This window comes from Cryptotermes secundus, unplaced genomic scaffold (assembly GCF_002891405.2).
Source record: "Cryptotermes secundus unplaced genomic scaffold, Csec_1.0 scaffold708, whole genome shotgun sequence".
NCBI lineage: Eukaryota > Metazoa > Arthropoda > Insecta > Blattodea > Kalotermitidae > Cryptotermes > Cryptotermes secundus.
In genome coordinates this window covers 1,509,150-1,537,041 of record NW_019726238.1, presented here as the reverse complement: position 1 = coordinate 1,537,041, position 27,892 = coordinate 1,509,150, and the positions used below count along the sequence as shown (strand labels likewise).

Genomic DNA, 27,892 nt, shown 5'->3' with positions numbered 1-27,892 from the left:
TACAGGTAGAGGCCTTGCGACGAGCTGATCACTCGCCCAAGGAGTCCTACCGAATGTGTAAGATCTAGAAAAACCGAAGTGAACGGAGAAGTTCATGGAGGTAGGCCTAGGCCCACTGGGGCTGTAGTGCCAAGGAAAAAAAAAATCAAAACTGGATGCATACTATTAACATCTATAATTGACACCTGCAGTTTCTATTTGACATGTAAAATTGAAGAATTTAATTGAATTAATTATATTTTTATAATTGACCATTGGGCCTCTAAGTCAGCAAGTAAATATATGGAATTAATCTGAATTACCATTACTTTTCTTTTGCTTAACTTCAAAAGGTAATTCATCTCCTGCCAATATACTAAGTAATAATTTGATAACATTCTCTGTGTGTGTGTATGTATGTGCTGAACTCAAGAGCCATGTGCCAATTACAGGGTCAGCAGGAGTGCAAGAAATACAAAAATAAAACAGAAGAAACAGTGAATCTAATAAGACATGAAAACTGAATCAGTTAAGGCTATTTAATTTTAAATATGGATCTCTAAAGGCGCGTCCACATTACTCGTGCTCGTCGGGAGACTCGTCTGGGTTTTACTTGTGCTTGTAAATCTTCGTCCACACTACTTCAGTTGCTCGCCAGGCTTCGGCGCGTGAGGATCCGTATATTTACTCGTAGTGTGTATAGGCTGTAGTCGTATTTTAATTTATTGGCTATAGTTTTTAAATTAAAAATTTGCTTGTCTCGTGACTTGTCATATCGTCCACATTACTCGCGAGCATAGCGAGTCGCACGAGCAGGAGTAATGTGGACGCGCCTTAAGAATATCAGTTTCAATTTTGCTTAAGGAGAGGAGAGAAAGTTAAGTTCAGAGCAGTGACGACTGGAGAAGCAGTTGAACAGAGGGAAATGCAGCACGTGTTAGACAAGACGACGAATACCGACAGTTTTTACAATGAAGAGAAATATTTAGCGCTATTTTAAATATTTAGCTAGGATAAAACATCTGAGTGACGGCATCTGGCATGCAGTTTTTAATAAACTAGTGTAGTAATATGGAACATTTTGTAAATACTGCAATATATTGTGGACAAGGGCTGCAAACAATTCAGTTGAATTGTTTGTTTACTGACGTGCTGAGCTCAACAGCCAAAGGCCAATTACAGAATCAGACGAATACAAATAACAACAGAAGCAGACACACAAGGCAAAACGAACATAAACAACAAAATAAAAAAAACAACAAAGAAAATGGATCAGCTAAGGCGTTTTATAATCAAATGTGTGTTACTAAAAATATCTCTATATTTACAAAACTTCATTTGCAGCGGAAACACACGTCAGATGGAGCAACTGAAACCAATAGAGTTTCGTATGTTCTGAGTAAGAACACGATTGCGACTGTTTGGAGAACATAGACGCAGTACTTAATGCATCAAAGTAACGACGCCTAAGTTCCGTGTCTGAAATTAAATTTCACCAATGTAGTGTCAGTTGTATTCTGTATCTTGAAAAAATGTGGGTCCTATTGTGATAAAGGGCTGCAAATTTTCTTTGTATGCACTTAAGTATATTGGAGTTAGTAATTGTAACGGCCCCGCCGTAGTTCAAGCGGTTAGTCGCTGGCTTCCCACCGCGGCGGCCCGGGTTCGATCCCAGGTCTGGTCAAGTGGGATTTGTGGTGGACAAAGTGGCGCTGGGGTAGGTTTTCTCTGAGTACTTCGGTTTCCCCTGCCAATCTTCATTCCACCAACTGCTCCACAATCACCCTCACCTATCATCTGAGGCTGGTACAGTAGGCCAGAAGTGGCCGCAGTACAAGGGAGTCAGTCCCACCCCACTAGCAATAAAAAAATAGTAATTCCAGGTAACAGTAGCATACTCAAGTTTAGATCTGATCAAAGCAAGATATATGAAGTGTACTATTTTCATTTCATTGCAAATGAAAAAAGAGAAAAAAAATAAACATGAAGATGAAAACGAATTTTACAATCAGTATACAAACCCCGATCCTGAATAAAGTCTGTTCGCAACATAAACGGATTTCCAAGCCTATATTGATAATTTAAAACTTTAAAGCTCTACTTTCACTGAAGTTAAAAGCAAAGGTAAAATTATCCCTGTGATAGCCCATGGAGGCCCAAAGGGTTATGAGACGGTTCCCACATTTTCCAGACAGTCGGCTCACAGATGACGGTGAGGTTGTCAGCCTTACTTGCCAGCCCCCCAGGGCCATATTGCGGCTGGAAGGATTAGGTAAACTGAACAAATTCAATGACCTCATCGGGACTCGAACCCACGACCTTCCGATTTGTAGCATAGTTCCTCGACCAACTACACTACCGAATGCCCTCGTTTTCACTGATGTTAGTTTTCATAAAATTTTCCGAAAACAAATCTTGTACACACTCACCATGTGACTATGGAAGAAGTTACCACGCGGTGAATTAATAGCTCGATAGACTTCGAGGTCGTCAGTCGGAATGATTAATAATAATGATAATAAATTTTGTATGGTGCCTCTTAAATTTTTCGTTTTTGAAATCCTGTTTTAGCTATTCGCTTGAAGGTGATTTGACTCGACAGAATGTAACCCTTCAGATCCTGAAGGGTGGTTTTGGTTAGATTGAACCCCAGCGTAGAGACTATCACAGAACCACTATAGGGTTATTACCAGCACTTTCGTTTAATTAATACAATGGAATTGAATTATAAAGGAACAGAATGAAGTGTAAGTTAGTTCGCTTTAGTTACTAAGACTCGTGCCTGCTTCTTGGAACTGGGAGTTATAGGTTGTTGCCAGCTCACACATGAGTTGGCGCTGACTCGATCACTCTCCTGGAAGGTAGTCTATTATTATTCACTCCTGAGCATTGGGGACAATGAATCACTTATTTAGAAAAGGGTTCGAGTCAGTGAAGAACCCGTAACACGCAAGAATGAAGGAGTCTCGCATGAATAGGGGATGTTAATAGTTTACTCTCGCACTTCCGTTTGCATTTCAGTAAATGCTTCTTAGCTTAGATTCAGAGATGGGAATGCTAAAAGTTCAACAACTGAGAATGTGGTTGACAGATGAATATGTCAGATTTAAAGGATTCTGGCGATGATACGTTACACTCAGAATAACTTGAGTATTTCCATCCCATAATATTTTTAAAATAATAATCTTTTACGTGTGAAATTAAATCTAGGATTGCCATGGCAAAAGCTGCATTTAGCAAGAAGAAGAATCTTTTTACCAGCAAATTGGACTTAAATTTGAGGAAGAAACTAGTGAAATGCTACATTTGGAGCATAGCTCTGTATGGGGCTGAAACATGGACACTTAGGGCAGTAGATCAGAAACACCTGGAAAGTTTCGAAATGTGGTGTTGGAGAAGGATGGAGAAGATCAGTTGGACCGATTATGTGAGAAATGAAGAAGTGTTATTTAGAGTCAGTGAGCAGAGGAATATCCTACACGAAATAAGAAAACGGAAGGCTAATTGGATTGGTCATATCTTACTCGGTAACTGCCTTCTAAAATAAGTTTTCGAAGGAAAGATAGAGGGGCGGATAGAAGTCACCAGAAGACGAGGAAGAAGACGTAAGAAGATGCTGGATGACCTTGGGGACAGAAGAGGATATTCTCATTTGAAGGAGAAAGCTCTAGATCGCATCAAGTGGAGGAACTGTTTTGGAAGAGACTGTGGACCTGTCGTCTTGACAGATTACAGATGAATGAATGAATCTTTTAGAACACTGGATGATGGACAAAGTTCAAGAACTCAGTAATCCTAACCAAACAATCAGTTCAGATATAAACCGATCAGCCGACAAGCATATACGTTTCGAGGGAATTACGTAATTCATGACGATTAAAATGTACCTTGACTGTAATATCTCTAAAACTTACAGGACATTACTTACTTTTCATACTTACTTACTTATTTACTTATGGAACTGAGCCCTTCTTGAGGAGCCGCCAAATCTGCAGCTACTCAAGAAGTTCCCAGCATTTTATGGAACACGAAGGTTCATTACCGTGTTCACAAGAGCTCTCTACTGGTCCCTATCCTGAGCCAGATCAACCTAATCCATACTATCCCATCATATCTCTTTAAGATTCGTTTTAATATTGTCCACCCACCTACGCATTGGTCTTCCCAGTGGTCTTTTTCCTTCTGGCTTTCCCACCAATATCCTATATGCATTCCTCTTCTCTCCCATATTCTTGCTACATGCCTTGCCCACCTCATCCTCCTTGACTTCATCATTCTACTTATACTTGGAGAAGAGTACAAGTTATGAAGCTCCTCATTATGCAGTTTTTCCAACTTCCCGTCACTTCATCTCTCTTCGGTCCAAGGACATTACCGTGACCGGAATAATACTTAGACAAGTCCTGTGGTCTCACGAGTGTTATACTTTTACCATTTCTACATAAAATACACGTACTTATTGGCAAATTAGCTCTTACCTCTCCTTTCCACGTGGGAAATGACGTAGATCAGAACTGTTGGAAAACATAATTCAGTTGGACAGTAGAAAATAACTTACCGAAGAGAACTTTATAACGGAAACTTCAGTGTGCTGCTAGGATTATCACATTAAAAAATGAAACGGAAGAGGAACGGTAGAATTCGTGAGAGAAATGAGAGAGTTATGCGAAATTTTAGTGGGGAAGCGGTGATGGGAGCCGAGTTTAATGATGCCGACACGGGCTGAAAGACTGAAGAACTGGAGTTAGATTCCCGGCAGGGGCAAACATTACTCTCCACTCCATAGCTTATCGACCGTCTCTAGGGCCCACCCAGCTACCGGGGGCTCTTTCGTCTGCAGTAAAGTAGCCGAGACGTGAAGGTGAGCCGAGCTTAATAATTCATGGAGCTCTATCTCCGCTCCCCTGTACGTCATCAACGCATACTGCTTAATTTATCACAGCGACAAGTTTAATTTTTCAGCCTGAAGAAAAGTCACAGAACTTAAGGCATAGATTTGAGGATAATATTGATGTACTGGATCTTAACGAAATGCCATTATGAAGGTGTGGACGAGGTTGCGTAACTTTGAGGCGCAACCTTCTGAATAAGATAATGAATCTTACGGTACTATGAAAGGCGGCCTCCGTAGTCTAGGGGTAACGTTCCCACCTCATGACTGAAGGGTTCAAACTCGGCGGAAGTCGTGGAATTAATTGCAGTTATGACCGGTAGCTTGTTAATAAATCCAATTGCCACTCCGAACCCCGTCTTTAGTCACTGTAAAACGTGATAATATTAAAGTAGTTCCGTTATATCAGAAAGTTTCGGGAACTGGTCTGCGCTGATGAATATTTTTGACGTTAATTCTGTGTTACTATTCTCGAATTGAATTTTCATGGTCACTAGATAGCGAGAAACATATTCTTTTACCCTGAAATTTCTTTAAATATTCTGCAATTCTCTAGTGTCATTAGAAAGAGACAGACACTTATTTACATAACCAGATAAGCTCTTACTATCCAGTGTACTGAAAATGGGTTACATATAAAAATTAAATGCCCGATTACTTGGAATACTAGATAGTTCCACGCTGTCACTACAGGGTTTTGTATGATTTTACGTTTTGACATAGGTGCATATTAAGATTACAGCATTTTGTGATGTGACATCGTGTAACCTGGTACACAGGTACTAGCGTTTCCGAGACCAACTGTAATATAGATGAATTCGACCTAAATATGGAAGCAAAACTTTCCTCCGAAATGTTATGATCAATCTTTGAAACTACACTGCGTCACATCGCAGAAGAAGCTTACANATACACGGTGCCAAATCTCAGAAGACTGCTTTCTTCATAGTCACCGCCGTGAAAGCCTCAAATTCTCTCTGTCTGTTCACGGTTAGCAAAAACTTACTCCTACAAAGAAAATAAACTCTTGTGCTTTTCTTAAATGTCTCAGGACTACATCTTCATCTATTTGCGTCTCTGTCCAGCTTTCGAGGGCATCACCCCACGTTCCATCTATATCCAAGAAAAGATTTACAGTCATTGCCCGCAAAGCTGGCAGCGTGGCCTTGATGGATTGCAGGAGCAAAAGTATTCGTTGACATTAGGATGGTCTAGGATGTGACGTCACGTAGTCTGGTACACGGATATCGGCGTATCTTAACATTCACCACCATGAGAACTTGTATTAATTGTTGATACAAAACAGTTCCATGCCGCACTCATAATTATACCGGGTTTTGCTTCCATGAGGTCTCTCAAAATTTGCATGATTCTATGTTAAGGACGCTGTGTCCTGTAGTTAAATCATTACCCGTAATGCTTAACATTTACATTAACAAATATAAATGGGATTTTTAGCCATTAAAAGGAAACTTATTGAACTGGTAGCCAAGCCAATGTTTCCATTAAGTTTTCTTTTAATTACTAACGCATTTTAAGCTGCACAGGTTCTAAAGTGTCCATAGGATTACCGTGTAACCCCGAATGTAAGGCGATCCATTATTTTTCGAGTGAGAAAGCAAGAAAAGTTTGTGACAAACTGAAATATCGGTAGGGTCAACAATCTTGTTCTAATTTATTGTTAAGGGCCGAAAATAAAGCGATTCTTCTCTTCTGAACAGTGTTTGGAAAATCTTTGGCCTTATTTTAAGGCTGAATTGGTATGTTTTGTTTTGGAAATATATTTAAATACTTTTGGCATATTTTAATGTTCTAAACGTAGGCAGGGAGGAAAACCACGATGAACCTCATTCACGATAGCTGATCTCTAGCCTAGAATATGTCCGTAGAGAATATACCTCTAGAATGCTAAACACTCAAGTCGACGTTAAGTCGAGTCTTCGAAATTTTATAATAAGTAGAAGCACGCCACTGTACAGTCCCAAACGCAACTCCTACAGTATTTACTTTGTGTCTGTAGATTCATACGCCCGGACAGTTATCTTGATAAAGGCTTTTACGGCTTTCCTTAAGAGGATTACATGAGACTACGTAAGTAGGACACGTGCATTTATTTCTTACGTCTCTGTTCCCATATTCACGTTATTTATAATAAGAAATTCGTTCCTTCACCCATGAAACTGCGGAACAAGGAACAGAATCTGGTCTAAAGGCACAAGAGAAAACAAAAAGAGACTCCGTGGCCTGTAGTCTGCAAGAGAACTGTACCGACCGAGCGACCGACCGCCGCTTCTCTGCGAAGTTAGTGCCAAATTAGCGGATAGAGGGTGTCGGGTGGTCAGCGCAACGAATCCCCACGGCCGTTAATCTCGGTTTTCTAGACTAAAGGCACAACACAATGTTAACTATAACGAATTTCCTTGCGTAAGGGGAAATAGGAATAAACTTATTTAAAAGTTGCCAGTTTACTTACTCAATCATGGAGCTGAGCCGCCAATTCTGCAGCTACTCAAGAATTAACCAGCATTTTATGGAACCTGAAGGTTCTTTACTGTGTTCACAAGAGCCCTCCACTGGTCCCTATCCTGAACCAGATCAATCCAATCCATACCATTCCATCCTATCTCTCTAAGATCCATTTTAATATTGTCCACCCACCTACACCTTCGTCTTCCCAGTGGTCTCTTTCCTTCTGGCTTTCCCACCAATATCCTATATGCATTCCTCGTCTCTCCCATTCGTGCTACATGCCCTGTCCACCTCATCCTCCTTGACTTGATCATTCTAATTACACTTGGAGAAGAGTTCAAGTAACTCTTTGTTAACACCCTGTATAAATATACATGCTTCAGTTTTGTAGTAGGAGAGTGATTTTAAGGATGCTGAGATTTTGGGCACGTATAGCATATACTGGTATGAGAAGGGCAAGAAACCTATAGAGAATTTTAGTTGGAAAATCTGAAGACAATTTAACGCTTGGTGGACCTAATGGGGGGAGGGGGCGAAGGAAAACATTTCTGAGGATTTAGAATGGAATTATTTGGCTGATCGTAAGAAGCAATGGCGAGGTCATGTAAACGTGGTAATACACCTTAACTTTCTATAAATGTCAGGGAATTTCTTGCCTGTCTGAACAATTATTTGTTCGAACTACAGAGATTTATAGAATACGTAACATGATTTTAAGCATGGTTTTGTCTCTAACATAGCGAATGAGGGTGATGGTGTATGCTGAATTATGCTGTATGAATTTCCGTCCTTCTCTTTCAATAATTTTCATAATGAATATTAAGTGGCTCAATGCTGCAAGAAATGACAATCGCAATTGAAAGCATGGAGAAAATAAAAGTTCTAATATGTTTCATCAATTATACATTTCGTACAAAACAGCAAGGGTTCGAACTAGCTACCGCAGTGTGAAATGCCTGCTGTCACCAGAGCACCAAACGTACGTTCTAAATGAGAACAACATAAGCTGCAATTGTCTTGAAATTATAATCATTCGTTTAGCATTATTACGCTTACAGCTCAAAAATAAACGGAGGGTATGTCTGTTTCCTGTCAAATGAATTATGCAGATCCACTCACTTTGAAATTTACATTTGCATTCAAATGGCTGATAAATTTGAAATGCTGTAGCTCTCTCGTCACAGAAAAGAAAATGTTATGAAAATTTAAGCAATAAAGATGAAAATGAAAATACTATATTTATTCCCTATAATCTTATGCAGATATAGAAAAATTAACTAGACATTTAAAATTTTGTACTTCATTTCATAGCATAAACACTCATCTCACGAAAGAAACTGATTTTTGCTGCGACGTGCTCTAAATAAATTATTGGGACCGGAAGCGGTGGAGTAAAAGAAACCCTTCTCTGGATTCTAATTAGGGGAAAGAGTTTATGAACGAATTTAATAAATCGTTTCTACAATTCTGTTTTTGTTCGTGAGTCAGTGTCCCAAGAACAAATATATTAATAAAATTAAACTCCGTGGATTTAGTCCGCAAGCGAACTTACCGATCGAGCGACCGCCGCTTGTCGGCGAAGTTAGTGACAACTTTAGCGGATAGAGGGTGTCTCGTGGTTAGCCTAATGGATCCCCACGGATGTCGGTTTTCTAGATAGGAGCCTCTACTTTTCCATTCAAGTAAAAACAGTAAAGTTATCCCTGTAACAGGCCGTGAAGGCCCATGGGGTTGTGAGATGTTGAGGTTCCCACATTTTCTAGACAAGCGGCTCACAGATGGCGGTGAGGTTGTCAGCCTTACGCACAGGCCGCCCTTTACCCCCAAGAATATTCCTGGTACTCATTTCTGTTAGAGGCTGAGTCGACACCAAGGCCTAGTGCGGCTGGAAGGATTAGGTCACTAAAAAAAAAACACCAGTTTCCTGGAGGAACCGAGAAAATTCGCAAAAAGAAATGGAGTAAGGGCGGTTTCCCGCAATGAATTCCGACACCTCAAGAAAATGTAACCTTCAATGAAAAAGCGGTTGCTGTAGCACGAATATCCTCTAAATGGTAGCTGCTTATGTTTTATTCTGCTTGGCTACTTTCTTTATGTTAGTTATTAGTTAGTTATTTAGAGAGGGTGGGTTTCCCCATGCACCGCGACCAGTTTGATCTATTGTGCTTCCCTCTATGATATTCTACCAGTCTCTTTACNCGTACCATCAGTCCCGCCGAGCAAGCGAGTTCGGCCACTTGCTTAGCGGTGTCTATAATGCTTCCCCCATCTATCAGAGGCCTTAGAGACTATTGTTGGGCGGGAAACGTCCTGGAATTTGGCTCAGTGATCCCCTTTGGGGATATGAGGTTCTTTTACGTGCCGTAAAGTTACGACACGGGACACACAGCTTAAAGTCCCTCACGGAGGACTAGTTCCCTGAATTTTTCCGCCCTTAAAAATTCGACGACCTCCGCCTGGTATTTGAACCCACGTACTACGAGTCATGAGGTGGGAACGTTACCTCTAGACTACGGAGGCCGCTTTTCTCTATGTTAGTGTCTGTTACATGGTCTGGCTAGTATTTAGCTACATATGAAAAATTTATAGCCGTTGGTAACATTACCAATATGGAAGGCTTGTGTAAACATTACACAATCCACACACATGCACAATATTCTCTTTGATCAGTCACTTCACTGCTAACCCCTGAAGGCTTTAGTTTCAGAGCGAATGAATTTGCTGCGCCACGAACACCTAGTTCACTACCCAGTGGTGAATCAGGGATGCATAAACTGAAATTTTGTGGCCTAAACTAGTTATAGAGTATGTAAGATTTGAGGTGTTGAAGGCGGTGCCTATGAAGTGAGTAGTCCTCTGGGATGTGGAGCGAACCGGCGTGAGTAAGGGCTCATAGACTAGTCCAGCCGAGTCGACTGGACTCAGTCGGTTAGCCCTTGCTCACGCCGGTTCGCTCGCACATTTCTTCTTGTCTACTACCCTGAAGATGGAGGCGATACGTTCCTCCGAAACGTCGATTAACTCCACATCTACACGGTGCCACGTCCCAGAAGACAGCTTTTTTTATATAATTTTATTTTCCCTCAGAAATGGTGATCGCAATATTGAAACAAGCTGTGAATACAAACAACATAGGTTCGGTTTGTCTTCGGAATGGCGTTAATACTGTGGAATATTTAACATGGCTGCTACATTGACAGGATGCACCAAGGTAGAACGACGCTCTCTAATCCGATGTTTGTGATCGCAAAGTGTGAACACTTAGTACGGAAGAGTAGAGATTACTGTATGAGTCAGAGGGAAGTTTCCAAATGGGTGAAAATATTCGAAGGCTGGTTGGCAACAGTTGGGGCGAGTTATGGAGACGAACGTTGTAACCTACAAGCTAAAAACGATCAGCTTATCCGTGCCAAATGAAGACTCTGGAGTGATGGGTTTGAACCTGAAGTTGCCACTGGTTCATAGAAAGAAACAACGCAAAAATATCTAAATATTGTATTTTATTCTGAAGAAAGTAAGAAAGTTTTGGAACTTTGGAGGAAGGGCATTAACTAGTAAGAGAGTTACGCAGATAAAAAATTGTCGAACCCTAGTGATATTTTTCTTTGCGGTTGTATTAAACGTGGCGTAATGAATTAAAATTAATTTATTTTTTGTCAAAGTGTGTAAAAAATGTAACATAATTTTCCTTAGGTCCATAACCAACTGTGTAATTTTACAAATAATGCGTTTACTATTTTAATTTATGATCCGTTGGTGTTTATCGCTTCAAATTGTTCACGAGAATACTTTATGAATATATGCGGGTAGCAAGACAGACACAACAATGTTACGTATGCAACAAAGTCAGTTTGTTCACGTGAACGTGTTTTTGAGGCCAAATGTCTAAATCTCTGTACCGTATGGTTGGCAAACCTGCAAACCTACTGCCATATTGTAACAGCTGTTTATTCTTGGCTCGGGCTTATAACTGGCGGACTGAAATTTAGCGAAGAGAAGTTTGTAGCTTCTTTAATAACCTAGTGACCTTGATGATTATTTTTTTCATATTGCTAGTGGGGTGGGACTAAGTCCCTTGTACTGCGGCCACTACTGGCCTATTGTACCAGCCCCAGATGATAGGTGAGGGTGATTGTGGATTAATTGGTGGAATGAAGATTGACAGGGGAAAGCGAAGTACTCGGAGAAAACCTGCCCCAGCGCCACTTTGTTCACCACAAATTCCACATGTCATGACACGGGCTTGAACCCGGGCCGCCGCGGTGGGAAGCCAGCGACTAACCGCTTGAGCTCTGGCGTGGCTCAACCTTGTTGATAAACTGTTATCGTAACTGTGTATATTTACTGGTGTACAAAATGTACAGAGCGGCTTCTTTATACGAAACAAAGCTTTGTGATGTCCCCAACAGACCCAACAAAATTGCAGAGTCTGGCGAAGATATAGGTATAAGATAATGGCGAATTTCATATCTAATTTTTCCTCTAGAAGCTGTATAGACCTTGCTTTATTTTAGATGGTTCCTAGACCTACATCACGTTATAGAGGATTCGGGTGGGCGTGGTGTTCTAAGGCTTCTGAAAAGCAGTGGAATTTGTAAACGGATATATCTGTGAAGAAAGCCAGTATGGGGTGTAGTATTCCACTAAGAGACTACTTTCCATTGGATGTTTTTATTAAGCGCAAAATAGGACGGAAGGTTGTTCTTTCCTAAGACAAAGAACGTCAACTCGCGCCGGGAGAGGTTGGGTATCCTCTCGTAAGCAAATAATTTGTAGATGTGTGTGCATCCTCTGCCAGAAGAACATTATGGATAATCTTTTCTCTTAGAACCGGATTGGTTGGTCATCACTGACTGAAAGGTTTCGTGTCTGAAGATATCCGGGTCAGGAAATCACAATGTGTGAACCCAGGCGGAAATCAAAACTGAATGAAACTGCTGCTGATTACTCCAAGAAACTAGAACAAATAGACATATTTTCATCTGAAATATAAAAAAGAACGTATGTATGTAACATAGACGAAAATCGCTGCGGACTATTACTGCAACACCAACAGCTGACGATCGCAGAATGGTGCATAGTGTGTTCATTTAGTGGCGCCTGAACATGCTGAAAACACGAGAGTTGTGTCAAGCGTCAGTGCCACCGATGATAACTGTTAAAGAGTAAATGAATGAACCTTGAACAGCTGGACAAAGAACTACCGCCCTCTGGGGCACAGATGACACTGAAAAGTAGGATGACGTGTGATAGTTTTGTGAACTAGTTGCAACGGTTCGCATTTCTGAAAGCAGCCGCTGCCTTGTTATAGTACATATTTCACAGAATCGCAACTCATTTTCACAATTCCGTTGTAGAAACGGCTGAAATTTGTGAATTGCTACTTTGTTGCCTTCCCAGAAGTATCACTGTTAAGTGGATAAGTGAAGTGTTGAGTTACTGGTGTAGACATCAAGGGCGCACAGTTACAAAATTACTATCAGAAGAAATCTTGAAGAAAACATTCTTCTGGGATGTGGCGCCATGTAGATATTATGTTAATCGACGTTTCGGAATGACGTATCGCCTCCATCTTCAGTGTAGAAGAAAAAAAAAGTCCGCAAACGAAGAACCAGCGTGAGCAGGTGCTAGCAGACTAATGTCGAGAAATCTTATCCCGTCTCTGTGGTAACGCAAAGATACTTGAGAATATAAATGCAGGATTTTAAGCAATAGGTATCTTCCCATATGGCCCGGATATCTTTCAGTCTGAACTTAATGGCTCAAATGCTGTATCTGAAGTTGCAGTTCATGGGAATGATGGAATATGCAAACTCAAAGAGACTAAAGTGTCAGTAAATCCAGTCATCCAATCCAGACACCGTCTTATAAGTCACGCAACATTACACGTGACAATATGTTTCTTCCTGAGCGTTATTCGAAATAATAATACTGATGAAGGGAATATTTCAAATTGTACGTCATAAGTACAAATACTGTGATTCTGGATTATTATACGTCGTCCTGACCTTATATCTGAAAACTCCCTCCTTATTTTTCAAAATACGTTTCGGAGACGGTATTCTGCTTCCGTCTTCAGGTAAAACTCATTCAGTTGGGCCCAATCGATGGTTGTGTTTTAAAAATAAACAGGACGGTGGTTTTAGATAAAGACAAGACCATGGATAATGTGCAGAATCATAATATTTGTACTAATGTACCGTCGTCATGAACTTTTAGATCTTAAGCACATTATTAGAAAAACATGAAAATTTGTGCTCTGAGCATGACTGCTTGTTTTGAAGTTCTGTACCGTGTTTAACTGTGGCACAAGCTCTGCTCTGTAGCTGCTACTGTTTATAAAGCAGAAACATTAACGCACAAACATTTGGTGTACATGCATTTCAGATGCATAGACGGACCAGTAGTTCCCCGTGTTGTTACAAGGAGACACAAGGGGATAAAATTGCAGGCTATGCTTTGACGTGTTACAAAGGCCAGATCCCAAACTTGTTGTCTCTGAAAAGATTCATAGCTTCGAAGCAAGAAATCCACAAAGCTTTCAAATGTGGATTTGCTAAACTATTTCCTAATTTAAATTCTACAGACATCATGAATTTTGTTTCGAAGTTCTGTGACTATTTCTCTTGAGCTTTGTTTTCAGAACTGCTACACCAAAAATTCTTTGATGCCTATGGCCATACAATAATAATCAAACGATTATAATGTAACATATTTGCTGAAAGCCAAGGCACGTTAGTAGACAATGGCACAATGTACAGGCGTCCGCAACAGCACTTACGTCACGCAACAGTAGAACTGTCGGAGGCTGTGTTTTCTGTGCGGTCCGGATCGGCGGCTGCGTGAGTCTGCAGTATAGCAGCTGCAAGAAAAACCCCGAGGCCTTATTACGAGGACCAACGGAACAAACGAACCAGTGAAGCCAGCGTGGAGGCGGGTTCGAATACCTCCACCGTAGCCCTGCGTGTCGTAAAAGGCTACGAAAAGGGAACCCAGTGCCTAGGGTTATAACTGGGCTATCCTCTTCCTGGGGGATATAAATACGGCTGTCTGGCTCCTAGGTTGGTGGAGTCTCGGGTCTGAGACAGTAAGATATGGCCAGTCCCACGGGACTTGAACCTGAGAATGACTGGGCTGGCGAAGGCAGCAGCAATTGTAAATGACAGACCCATCTTCTCGTCAGAGAGGATGTTATATTAGGACTATGACTGCAAAGGTTCCATAGAAAAAATGATGGCCGTTAGTCTCAAGGGGCATGGCGCAAAGTTGAACTGAATGGCAGAAAACCGCCATTCGTAAAGTGACTCTGGCTCTCGCTCTGGCTCTGAAGCGAACCAGTTCGCAGCACAGAACAAGGCGAAACCAGACATAGCATATATAAGATGGGGCGGAGGCCAAGCTTACAACCGTTCAAGTGGCTAAGCTGCCGTTGTAGCGTAAGATACGTAAGATAGGCATCCTCTGCTTTGTAAAGCATGGACTGACAGAGGGCTTGTATGTAGTGCAAAGGAAGAATTATCACTAACATGCTATATGTGCGATAAGTACGCATGCGCAATAATTTACCTGGTAATTATATTCTTAATACAGGTGCCTTATGGTCTAGAAGTATATCATATTGAATTCCAGTGCAGAAGTCTAGGGATCGAGACCAGTCGGATTTGTGACAGATTTTTCCGTATATATAGAGGGTGTCCGGATGGAAGGTATCCAAAATAAATCATTATATCTCAGAAAGTATGTATTATACACATTTATGGGTTACACCATTACAAAGGGAAAGTATCACATTTTTTCTGCGTATATAACTTTCTTAATAAATTTAAATGTGGGCTTCCTTGAAGCGTGTTTGGTGTTACCATAGCCACAGCGCCCCTTATGCGGGCTTTCGGGTGTTGAAGGTCGGTGATGTTAACCTGGTAGACAATGTTCTACACATAACCGCACAAGAAAAATCCTCTGGGGTTAAATCTGGCGACCTAGGAGGCCAAGCGATTGGTCCACGTCTGCCAATTCATATCCCAGCCATCTCTCTGTCCAGGTGATTCCTAACATGGTGGCAGAAATGTGACGGCGCATGCGCGTCAGCTGGACATGAAAAATAAATCTTTCAGAGTTTTCCTTTCGATGACATAAACCGGATACGTGTATGCTAATTAGTTTCCGAGGTGTATATATTATTTTGGATACCTTTCATCAGTTCAAGCTGTGTGATAGAGTAGGTATGAATGTATCTCCATCAGACGGCCATATTTACATCACAATAACGGTCTAACAAGAATTTCTATATAAGTTACTATATAGTAACTATTACTTCCTATTAACTTGCTAGTTGCTAAGAATACAAGGACGTCTGGTACCATTCGTTATATTGCGTGGGCCAGACCTGAATGTGGGATACGTTTAGCCACTAAGCCTATGCTATTCCTGCAGACGCGTGAAAACAGTGGGACTATTCAGACTTAAATCTGTTGGCCGATTAGACACTGTGATTAAACTCAGTTATTACTTCCCCTTTATCAGGATTTTTAATAAGACCTAAATATGTAGACACCGAATGAGAGGGTCACGTCATAGATTGAAGCATGAGAAAGCTGTTTGAAGCTATACGAGTTTTACGTTTGCTAGACAGTAGGAAACAATAATAGTTAACAAATTTTAGAAACTGAGCTCGAAGAATAGTAAAGAATTTAATTGGGCCAAAATAACAAGTTGTTTTCCTTCGTTCAGAGCGATTATATAATCTTCTGTTAATACGTCATTACTGGAGCCGTTATTAAAGGAAATTTACTGTCTCTATGTTCCATGAATTTATATAGCATGTATGGAATTTTGAAAAGTTTTAATGAAATTCACTGACGTGTTGCTGAATAAATTATTCATAATTTTCCGCTGATATTTAGAGGACTTTGAGGCTTCCTTTATTGTAAATTTGGATCGATGCATAAGTAAGCCGAGCTAACAAGTTCCGTTGTTCATATGAAGGCCACCATAAAACTCGAAACCTGACCTTCTTGTACGTGTAAAATGAATGCTAATTAAGTGACTTACACAGAGGAGGAGGCCGCGCCAGAGCTCAAGCGGTTAGTCACTGGCTTCCCACTGCGGCGGCCCATGTTCGATCCCGGGTCTCTTCAAGTGGGATTTGTGGTGGTCAAAGGAGCGCTGGGGCAGGTTTTCTCCGAGTACTTCGGTTTCCCCTGCCAATCTTCATTCCACCAATTGCTCCACAATCACCCTCACCTATCATCTGGGGCAGGTACAATAGGCCAGAAGTGGCCGCAGTACAAGGAACTTAGTCCCACCCCACTAGCAATAAAAGAAAATACACAGAGGACCTACCTGAGGAGAAAACCTGAATCTAAAATATGCCACGATAATAATGCTTTCTGCTTTTTATGTCACTGTTTCTTCATTCAGTCTGCAGTGTTTATCACAGAGAAATGTGAACTGTAGGTGAAATATTTATCTCCAGTCCTCACTTAATTTCATGGGTTCTTGCTTACGTAATGAAGGGTACTTATTTTCTGGCATAATCTAAATATACAGCAATTTCTCTCATAAAAACTTAGTCGTCTGGCGTGATTGAGAGGGGTATAGAAATGAATTTTTGGCTTTTATTGGCCTATGGGTTTCCTATTTCATGAACATTAAGGCGCGACTCACTTATAAAATGTCAAAACAAATATAATTCTGAAGAAAACAGTCTTCTGCGATTTGGCACCGTGTATATGTGGTGTTAACCGACGTTTCGGAGGAACGTATCGCCTTCATGTTCAGGGTCTGCTTTTACCGGTTCTCACGGTCTCTTCGCTTGCAGATTTCTTATATTTTTTCTTCTACCCTGAAGATGGAGGCGATACGTTCCTCCGAAACGTCGGTTAACACCACATATACACGGTGCCAAATCCCAGAAGACTGCTTTCTTCATAGTCACCGCCGTGAAAGCCTCAGATCTTACAAATATAATTCTACTTTATCAGCAACTGAGTAACCGAGAATATTAAGAAACCTTATTACAGCATGGTTTTCATTCACCTCTATTTTTCATATTCTGTAGAATACACTCGTGATACCAGAGTTGAATCTGCTTCCACTCATAAAATTGATTTCATTTTCTTTCAGAAACTCAGTGTACTGAAATTTAGCGTACGTAAAATGTTGACAGGTTTCCAGTATTCTTTTCAACTTTTTCCCTTCGCCGCACACCTATAGAAGCTGACGATTCGCCACGGTTAGAAATAGAAAATTTGCTCTGTTGCGAAAGCGTTGCTAACGTCTATATCCTCGTTTGAATGAACATGCCGCAAATGTAGGCTCGTCATTCTGTATCTGCGGTCCAATCTATCGTAAAGAAAGTCAACTCACTCACTCATGGAGCTGAGCCCTTCTTGAGGAGAAACAAAATTTGCAGCTACTCAAGAATTTCGCAGCATTTTATGGAACCCGAAGGTTCATAACCGTGTTTACAAGAGCCCTCCACTAGTCCCTATCCAGAGCCAGATCAATCCAATCCATACCATCTCATCCTATTTTTCTAACATCCATTTTAATATTATTCAACCACTTACGCCTTGTTTTTCCATGTGGTCTCTTTCTTTCTGGCTTTCCCTACAGTATTCTATATACATTCCTCTTCTCCCCATTCATGCTAGATGCCCTGCCCACCTCATCCTCCTTGACTTGATCATTCTAATTATACTTGGAGAAGTGTACAAGTTATGAAGCTCCTCATTGTGCAGTTTTCTCCAACCTCCTGTAAATTCATCCCTCTTCGGTCCAAATATTCTCAATACCCTGTTCTCAAACACCCTCAGTCTATGTTCCTCCCTTAAAGAAGAGACCAAGTTTCACACCCATACAGAACCACAGGCAAAATTATAGTTTTGTATATTCTAATTTTTATGTTTTTGACAGCAGACGAGAAGACAAAAGGTTCTGGACTGAATGGTAGCAAGCATTACCCGAGTTCAGTCTCCTCTTAATTTCCTCCTGAATCAGGTTTCGATCTGGTGTCGTTGCTCCCAAATATCTGAACTGTGCCACATTTTCAAAACATCTGTTTCCTATCTTTATGTCATGATTTTGCCCTGCATTTTGGTGACGAGACAGCAACATATACTTAGTTTTCTCTGTGTTTACTTCTAGACCAACCTCTTTACTTGCGTCAATTAAAGTTTGTGTGTTTTTCTTTATGGTATCTACATTATCACCCAGTAGATTCACATCATCGGTGTAGGCCAACAGCTGATGTGTCCCGTTTAATTTCGGACCCACCTGGATTCCCTGGACCTTCCTAATGGCATATTCTAAAGCAAATTTGAAAAGGAGTGGCGATAAAGCATCTCCTTGTTTCAGACAATTATGGATAGGAAAATTATCAGACACATTTTTACCTATACGGACTTTACTATACGTTTCGTTTAAACACATTTTAATCAACCTGACTAGTTTCATGGGTACCCCAAACTCTATCAGAATTCTGTACAGTACTTGCCTCTTAACTGAATCACAGGCTTTCTTGAAGTCTACAAATAGCTGATGTACTGTCTCATCGTACTCCCATTTTTCTCCAGTGTTTGACGAATGCAAAAGATCTGATCTGTAAAGAAAGCAGTCTTCTGGGATTTGGCACCGTGTATATGTGGTGTTAACCGACGTCTGCTTTTACCGGTTCTCACGGTCTCTTCGCTTACAGATTTCTTATATTTTTCTTCTACCCAGAAGATGGAGGCGATACGTTCCTCCGAAACGTCGGTTAACACCACATATACACGGTGCCAAATCCCAGAAGACTGCTTTCTTCATAGTCACCGCCGTGAAAGCCTCAAATCTTACGTCTGATCTGTAATTGATCTGTTACGTCGAAACCCACACTGTTGATCCCCAAAAATTTATTCTATACATGGACTTAAACTTAGGAGAAGAATATTAGATAAACTTTTGTATGAAGTTGATAGCACAGTCAGTTCTATCACCCTTCTTGTGAACTGGTACAATAATATACTGGAAAGAAAGGCAAAGAACAGAAAATTTCTTGCTAAATTCTAGTATACGGAGGTACTCAGGAGACAATGGCCGGTGTCCACCCCTCCTTTGTAAAGTTCTATTTCTTTTTTCTTACATAATGTGGACATAAGGTTGGGGTTTGAGTTATGTTTTTAGACAACAATTTTAATGCTTACAGTGGGGGAAGAGGAAGTTTTCCTTCCCAAAACTGGACTCTCGTCGCGTTTGTTTGAAGATATAACAATAACGACACGTGACAGTCAATTTCGTGGCCTATCCACGAGGTTCCATTTGCAAATCTCCGCCCGAGACTGGCTCTCCTGATGTGGGTCTGCCTGGACTACAGTATTCTGGGAAGTGGCATCATGTAATTCGATAGGTGAGTACCAGCGTTTCATGGGACCCCCCCCCCCTCAATCTTCAGCGTTCTGCCAAATCTCATTAGGGTCTCCTGCACTTCGTGATTCTTTTCAGGAAAATAACGAGATCTTAAAATGGGGCCACGAGCCCTTCCTACCACATGTTTTCGACCCCATTCCTGGCTTCTCAGTCAATAACTCGGTGCTATATAATATGGGATGCTGCCAATTTGATTAAATAAACTATTTAGACTATATATAAAGAGGATACAAGCTTGTTCAGTTGCTCTGCTTTCAGATGAGAGTGCCCTACTAAGGTAGTGAATGTGAAAAGTAAAGCTATCCCCGTAACAGGCCGTGGAGGCCCATAGGGTTGTGAGACGTCGAGGCTCCCACATTTTCTTGATAATCGGCTCATAGATGGCGGTAAGGTTGGCAGCCTTACGTGCCAGCCGCGCTTTACCCGCAAGAATATTCCTAGTACTCATTGCTGTTAAGAGGCTGAGTCGACCCCAGGGCCATAGTGCGGCTGGAAGGATTAGGGCAACTGAAAAAGTTCACCTTATCGGGTTTCGACCCCGCGACCTTCCGGCTTGTAGCATAATGCCTCAACCACTAAGGTAGAAGGGGAGAATTTCACCAGTCTGCATGAGGACACAACTTGATTTATACATAATCCTTTAGAGCAAAGTGACAAGTATGCCAGTTACTGATTATCATAATACTGAAAACTGAATTTTTCGTAAAGAACTTGTTCATGTTTTTCATATGTTTCTTAGAATATACAATCACTATTTCCCGACACAGTACTAACCCCATGTTCTTTGTAACGGATGTGCAGAATGATTTCTGTGAAACAGAACTGAATCGTGAAATATTATTTAGATAAAAGTCGTTCTTGGAAAGATTAAGTCGATGTTTCAGCGCCTTTGCTCATTAAAAGTAGTAATAAAATGAAATATTTATTATGGCTATTTTATGGAAGAATAAACATGAGATAACATCTATATATAGAGGAAGAAATAAACGAAGATATACAGTTTATTTGTGATACCCTACTCCGTGTTATTGCAGTGGGCCGTAATAAATTTATTTGCTGAGAAAGTAAACAAAATTCTTGAAATTGAAGGAACAGTGCTTGGCTGAGTATATGACTTTTGTCATCATGTAACAATGGAATTGCCTAATCCTCACGGACACAGAAATTTTGCTCAACTTCTTCACTTAGCCAGTTGTTTTCATGTTTTACTCTTTATGTTATCAGCAGACAGTATCGAGCAGTTAATTATGTTTTATATGCATTTATAAGCAACCGAGTTCTTCCATCAGATTTCTATGGGCTGCTGACACACTAACCAAATCTAAACCAGTTTAGTCTATTTCTGCCCGTCTTTTTTTTTAATTCGCTTGGAAGGGGAGGTTGGAATCCAGCTGGGTCCACTCGGCACGGCGGCCACTGATTGGCCTACTGTACCTGCCCCGGGTGATTATGTTGATGGAGAATTTGATAGAATGAAGATTGGCAGAGGAAACCGAAGTACTCGGAGAAAATCTACCCCAGCGCCACTTTGTCCACCACAAATCCCACTTGACCAGACTCGGGATCGAAACCGGGCCGCCGCGGTGGGAAGCCAACGACTAACCGCTTTGAGCTATGGCCCGGCCTTTCTGCCCTACTTATTGCAAAGGCGAACAAATTTTAAAAAGTTTACTTCCTCTGATATAGCGATTTGTAATCTGTTGAAAGTCAGCCTCCGTTTCGGAGGAAAATGTTGCTTCGTCTCCAGGACTTGCTGCCTGTTTCATACCGGTTTTTTACTTGGTTATCCTTGAAACCTGAAGATGTGGCGATATGTTCCTCAGAAAGTCGGTTGACTTTGAATAGAACACGTGACATATCGTAGAATGTTGGACTGTGCATAACCATCGCTGTTCCTCGGAACTCTCTGTGTGTGTAGCTCTACCGCACTGCATGAGGCAAGTCGAGGCGGGAGAAACTGTTGATGTCCCCTTGCATTATCTTAACACGCGAACGGTCCGCCATGTTTAAAAGCGAAAAACCTTTCAAAGTGTGCGCGGTCCGCAAAGTGTTAATGAGTCAGACTCGATTCTGCTGACTGAATGCCGTCCAGTGCTCAAGCAACCAAACCGAACTGTATGTGCGTTCGTCTGTCATTTTCCTGGTTCACTTACGGACTGCAGTAGTGAACTGGAGACGTCCCTAGTTCGAGACCAAATTCGCTAAAGTCTCGGAACAGATGCAGCTACGTGCGTAGCATAACAGTAAATTGCTGCTGGTCTTCGTCAGCACAATTATTCTTGCCTTTCTGTTGGATTGGGACTCATGACCAAATTTGTGTTCGTTCCAAGACTATTTGTGTGTTTCGAAATGGGACCCCAGCTTCGTCGAGAGGAGGGGTTGGCCTTTCTGAGTAGGCCTCACATTTTTGCCCCTTAATTCGGCACGAGTGTACCCGCAAGGATATAAGGTCCAGGTCAGCGCATTTGTACTGTATGACCACCGCACATTTGGTCACTACTACAGGAGTAATGAGGAGCTTCATAACTTGTACTCTTCTCCAAGTATAATTAGAATGATCAAGTCAAGGAGGATGAGGTGGGCAGGGTATGTAGCACGAATGGGGAAGACGAGGAATGCATATACAATATTGGTGGGAAAGCCAGAAATGAAGAGACTGCTAGGAAGACCAAGACGTAGGTGGGTGGATAATAATACAATTGATCTTATATAGGATGGGATGTTATGGATTGGATTGATGTGGCTCAGAATAGGAACCAGTTGAAAGCTCTTGTAAACACGGTAATGAACCTTCGGGTCCCATAAAATGCTGGGAAATTCTTGAGTAGCTGCTGAATTGGCGGCTCCCCAAGAAGGGCTCAGCTCCATGAGTAAGTAATACAAGAAATAATTATTTCTATACGATATACAGAGGAATTCTGTCAATGTGGGTTCGTGCAGCAGGTTATGTCATAATTTACTTTACTTTTCCGACACTACGTTTATTAATTATTAATCAAAATATATAGCAGCAGTCTCAGTGCTTCTGTACCTGGATATATCGGCCGCCCAGAAAATATATTATCAGCCACAAGTTTTTCGCTTCACGTCACCCGAGATGCTTTTCAGTTTCTTATGATCTACAAAGTTCAGAAGGGTCAAGTGTGTGGGGTGAGGGACTTTATGCAGGCACTTAGAGAAGCCAGAACCAACATTTCGAGCGCTCTACAATCCCCCCACTTCACTTGAGAACGTGGGTAAGCCGCTGCGGACATGACACGTCAAGCACCTAAATTTAGGTGCACGTCGGTACGGGGAGAATGCGACGCCGTGAGCACACCAAAGCAGTCGCCGCTGAGACTGCGGGACTTTTCGGAAACTGATTGACTCCAAATGCAAAGGATATGTGCTAAAGATGCATCCTGGGGCAAGACACATGCTCCGCGTCGTTTCGAGCGAATTTTAAATTAAGGTCTACAAATAAACACAGTGCTCAGTGAAATAATGAAGTGGAATACCAAATCAAAAAAAAATTAAATCTCCGTGGCCTGTAGTCCGCAAGCGAACTATACCGACCGAGCGACCTCCGCTTTTCGGCGAAGTTAGTGTCAACTTTAGCGGATAGAGGGTGTCACGTGGTCATCGCAATGGATCCCAACAACCGTTAATCTCGGTTTTCTAGACCGGAGCCGCTATTTCCTTGAAATAATTCCTCAGTTATCCTCATGAGGCTGAATGAACCCCGTTCCAGACTCACTACTTCTCAGGAACTCTGGTAGCGCCGGGAATCGAACCCGGGACATCTGGATCTGTAGCCAGGAACTCTGAACACTAGACCACAGAGGCGGTCTGGAATACCAAATATTTAAGAAAATTAGAAAATCGCACTAATGCACTAACAGTGAAACTACTTGAGAATAGAGAAACTACACGTAGACTGAAAAGATACGCCGTCGTTACTCTACCAGATATACCTGAGTAAAACCCCANGTCATCCATAGCTCAACATGTCACAGAATAATAATTGTGTGAAAAATCTTTACTATCCCTTATCTTATCCTGGAATAAATCGCCATATTCTGTCAACAGATGATAATAGGACCAAGGTTCTTCTTCCCTATCCGACAGATTTCAAAATGTCAAATTAGTATCTTGCGGGAAATATACCATGCACGTATTATAATCATTAGTTATCATAAAAGGAGGGCCGCGCGATAACTCAAGCGGTTAGTTACTGGCTTCCCTCCGTGACGGCTCGGGTTCGATCCCGGGTCTGGTTAAGTGGGATTTGTGGTGGAAAAAGTGGCGCTTGGGCAGGTTTTCTCCGAGTACTTCGGTTTCCCCTGGCAATCTTCATTCCACCAAATGCTCCACAATCACCCTCACCTATCATCTGGGGCTGGTACAATAGGCCAGAAGTGGCCGCAATACAAGGGACTTTTTATTTTGCTATTGGGGTGGGGTTTGTGAAGAGGATTGTGCAACCGAAATCAGGCGAGTTCTGAATTCGTAAACCCGTCCAGATATCTGTGAACGTGCAGAGGAAATGAGGCAAACTGATCGATATTATATAAATTGGGTTTGAAGTGTAATGCTGGATGCTGTCTTATCTTTTTAATTAACACCATATCATCATGAACTGTAACATGGCAGCATTGCAGAATTTGAAGCATATCCTGAACACAGAGGAAGTATTGTTTCTTCTAAGCGTTGGTACCCACATAACACACCATTTTTCTTTTCACTAGCTCTACAGCCCCCTGGGCCCTGGCCTCTGGTTTCAGTTTCACAATCATTTTACAGACGGTAGGACCCTTTGGACGGGTGATGAGCCCGTCGCAAGGCCTCTACCTAAACACGTACGGACTTCTTACGGCCGATGTCGCTGTATGTGTTCCCGCCCTTAGGGATTAGAAGTGCTGACTGTGGTATGAGGCACTTGGTAGTTCTCACTTCCTTCCATAATTATTGACTTATTATTACAGCCAATCGGCTGTCACAGAATGTATGTCCTTCTTGTAAAATGTATGCCTCGGAGACTACTTAATATTGTACGAGTTTCTAGCGAGCTATGTCTGGGTTTCCGTCTGCACTCGAGACTTCCGTTCGTGTTGGCGTAAACATCCTCAACGCAGCTGCAAATGAGATTATAATTCAAGCTATTTCCGTTACTTGTTTTCATATAACAATTCCCTCATTGTTACTCTGGTGTATTAATATATTCTAAGAGGAAAAAAAGTTTCATAAACGTTGCAAGAAACTGAGCTCTGAAGCTCTGTACAGTAAGTTCTCTTACTGGTTTAAATTACTGAAATCAACCATAGAAACTGACAGACATTTCTCTTAGTGGGAGGGGTGGAGTCCTACTGGGTCCACTCGGCACGTCGGCCACTGATTGGCCTATTGTACCTGCCCCTAGTGATTATGATGATGGAGAATTTGGTGGAATGAAGATTGGGAGGGGAAACCGAAGTACTCGGAGAAAACCCGCCCCAGCGCTACTTTGTCCACCACAAATCCCATTTGACCAGACTGGGGATCGAACCCGGGCCGCCGCGGTGGGAAGCCAGCGACTAACAGCTTGAGCTATGGCGCGCCCAACCAACATACTCGGCTTGAATCAATAGATTATAACCAAAATAATTTGGGATAATGTATCTGAATTTAGAAAGGACTAGGGGAGTCCTGCTTAGTTTCAAGTTAGCAGTAATCAAGTAACTAAACACGATGAAACGTTCCTCTGCAATGAAAATACTCTTGTCCTCAAAAAGCAGAATAACGAAACACATTTGTTTCCTGCGCGATAAATGTGTTTTTACTCCCACAAAATCTCCGTGTGGACGAGTGAGAAAGGCGGAATAAATCAGAATGATTTTGGACATTTACCTCGATATTCGTCCTTATTTCGCATTAAATCCGTAATACGTCCTTAGTAGCTGTAGAATCATCAACTGCAAACAAATGCAGGATTTTCAGAGACTATGGAAGCACAGTGTAAGGACACTTATATATCCTACCCCGTCCCCTCCTCATGACAGGCTCTAACAACTGCAGTAAAGACACCGAGTGTCATGTTCAGATTTAGGTCAAGTCTGAGAGAGCAAACAAGCATCCACACTTTGCGATGCATAGGACTTGTGATAGATTTCTGTGTTCAGTTGCATTAAAATAAAGTAAATATATCCCTGTAACAGGCCGTGGAGGCCCATTGGGTTGTGAGACGTTGAGGCTCCCACATTTTCTAGACAGTCGGATCATAGATGGCAGTAAGGTTGTCAGCCATACGCCCCTGCCGCCCTTTACCCCCAAGAATATTCCTGGTACTCATTTGTGCTAGAGGCTGAGTCGATCCCAGGGCCATAGTGCGGCTGGAAGGATTAGGTAAATTAAAAAATACACCTCATCAGGATTCGATTCCGCGACCTTCCGGTTTATAGCATAGTGCCTCAACCAACTACGCTACCGCGTGTCCCCACCGTGCAGAAATGAGAGGACGGAAATGATCCAATAATGATGATTTATTTGTTGTGCACGCAATCGAATAAGAAATTAATGCGCCAGGTTGCAAAGAACGTATTAGGAAAATGTCTGCGTTTCGGTATGGATTGTACATTTCCAGATATACATTTAATTTAAACTTACTGACACGTGGGAAGATCTGGTACCGATGCTGTAACTAAGGAACGCACAGAATCACGCGTTGAATGACAAAGAAACGAACCTTTCCTCAGTTTGGTACGTAACGGCCAGTCGGTGTTGTTTTTAACGTCATCCACAATCCCCATTGTGCCTCTTTTTATGGCCCTCTGAAACTTTAAGCCCTAATTAACCGTTTAATACATAACAGCATACGCACGGTGAAGACCCAGACATTTAGACTTTTATAACTTCATTAATTACCTTTCCATGCCTCATTTACAGCTTGCTTCTGTTCTGTGGAAAATTTAATGAAGTTTAAATTTAAACTTTCCCAAGGGGTTCAAAAAGGAGCCGGGGATGCTCAGTCAGTATAACAGCTAACACCAAGACCGGCTCTGGGGCCCACCCAGCCTCTTATAAAATGATAAAGCAGCCGGGGCGTCAATCCAACCACTCACTCCTCCTAGTGCCGAGGTTTATAATGCTGAAACTAAGCCTCCATACGTCTTCAGGGCGTTGTGCCTCATAAATTAAGTACAGAATAATTTTACCTTTCAAGGGTTTTGCAAATAACCGCTTTCGTGTCTTCATTCATTCAACAGGTCCACAGTCTCTTCCAAAACAGTTCCTCCACTTAATGCGATCTAGAGCTTTCTCCTTCAAATGAGAATATCCTCTTCTGTCCCCAAGGTCATCCAGCATCTTCTTACGTCTTCTTCCTCGTCTTCTGGTCACTTCTATCCGCCCCTCTATCTTTCCTTCAATAACTTCTTTTAGAAGGCAGTTTCTGCGTAAAACATGACCAATCCAATTAGCCTTCCGTTTTCTTATTTCGTGTAGGATATTCCTCTGCTCACTGACTAATTAACACTTCTTAATTTCTCACATAATCGGTCCAACTGATCTTCTCCATCCTTCTCCAACACCACATTTCGAAGCTTTCCAGATGTTTCTGATCTACTGCCCTAAGTGTCCATGCTTCAGCCCCATACAAGGCAATGCTCCAAATGTAGCATTTCACTGTCTGGTAAAGAAACAGGGCTGCAGCAATACCACATCGGATTTGGCGTTCTCAAGTCAGTGATTATAAAGATCACGGTCATCTGTGATGTGATTCAATGCAATTTTATAGGCAAGCATACATTTTTCGGAGGAACCTTCCATCTCATTCTTCAGGGTGGAAGTTACTGAAAATATAGGTAGCAGGTTCCTATGTGTCATCTGCAAGATTACATGGAGTCACATCCCATAACATGGTATCTTGAACTGTAATTTGGCTAAAATTACTTGTCTTTTGGAACATATCGCTTCATTGTTTGCTCCATATTCATACTGGTTTTCTTCCTTCACTTATTCTTTAACCCTGAAGACGGAGGCGACATTCTCCTCCGAAACGTCGATTGATTTTCAACGTACTACATGGTATTATATCCAAGAAGATACGAGTAAAACTCCTCCTAAACATCGCTGTGAGAACCTCAGGTTCTATATACCATAGTTGGTCGCGAAGATTCTGGCGAGGAAACA

At 41.6% G+C, this 27,892-nt stretch overlaps 1 protein-coding gene and 1 long non-coding RNA gene across 15 annotated transcripts in view; one reads left to right on the top strand and one right to left on the bottom strand.

Annotated features, from left to right (window-relative positions):
- The window catches only part of LOC111864093 (voltage-dependent calcium channel type D subunit alpha-1), a 221,044-nt gene that overhangs the window by 119,863 nt on the left and 73,289 nt on the right, over nucleotides 1–27,892 (bottom strand). The window lies entirely within an intron of this gene.
- Nucleotides 1–27,892, top strand: part of LOC117282276 — a 114,042-nt gene that overhangs the window by 36,952 nt on the left and 49,198 nt on the right. The gene's annotated exons all lie outside the window — the stretch shown is intronic.